Source organism: Mastomys coucha, unplaced genomic scaffold (genome assembly GCF_008632895.1).
Source record: "Mastomys coucha isolate ucsf_1 unplaced genomic scaffold, UCSF_Mcou_1 pScaffold20, whole genome shotgun sequence".
Taxonomy (NCBI): Eukaryota; Metazoa; Chordata; class Mammalia; order Rodentia; family Muridae; genus Mastomys; species Mastomys coucha.
The window spans coordinates 117,390,200-117,390,458 of NW_022196903.1; the positions used below are offsets into that span (position 1 = coordinate 117,390,200).

Here is a 259-nt window from a genome sequence, read left to right on the forward strand (position 1 = left end):
AAAAAAAAAAAAAAAAAAAAATCAGGAGACAGAAAATGATTCAACTACAAGGGTTAGCGTGTTTTCCCGGTGAATGACCAGACAGTAATATTTCACATCTTGCAGGTCCTACTGCAACTACTCAGTCCTACCACAGGAGGACAGGGGCAATGGGCGCGGCTATGTCACCATCCTATTTTATTCATGGACACTGAAATTATAATTTTAATTTTTAGGTACTACTAATAAAATTACTCTTTTGATTTCTTTTTCTTTCTTT

At 35.1% G+C, this 259-nt stretch overlaps 1 protein-coding gene across 7 annotated transcripts in view; it reads right to left on the bottom strand.

Moving 5' to 3' along the window:
* Pex5 (peroxisomal biogenesis factor 5) overlaps positions 1–259 on the bottom strand; it is an 18,904-nt gene that overhangs the window by 4,541 nt on the left and 14,104 nt on the right. The gene's annotated exons all lie outside the window — the stretch shown is intronic.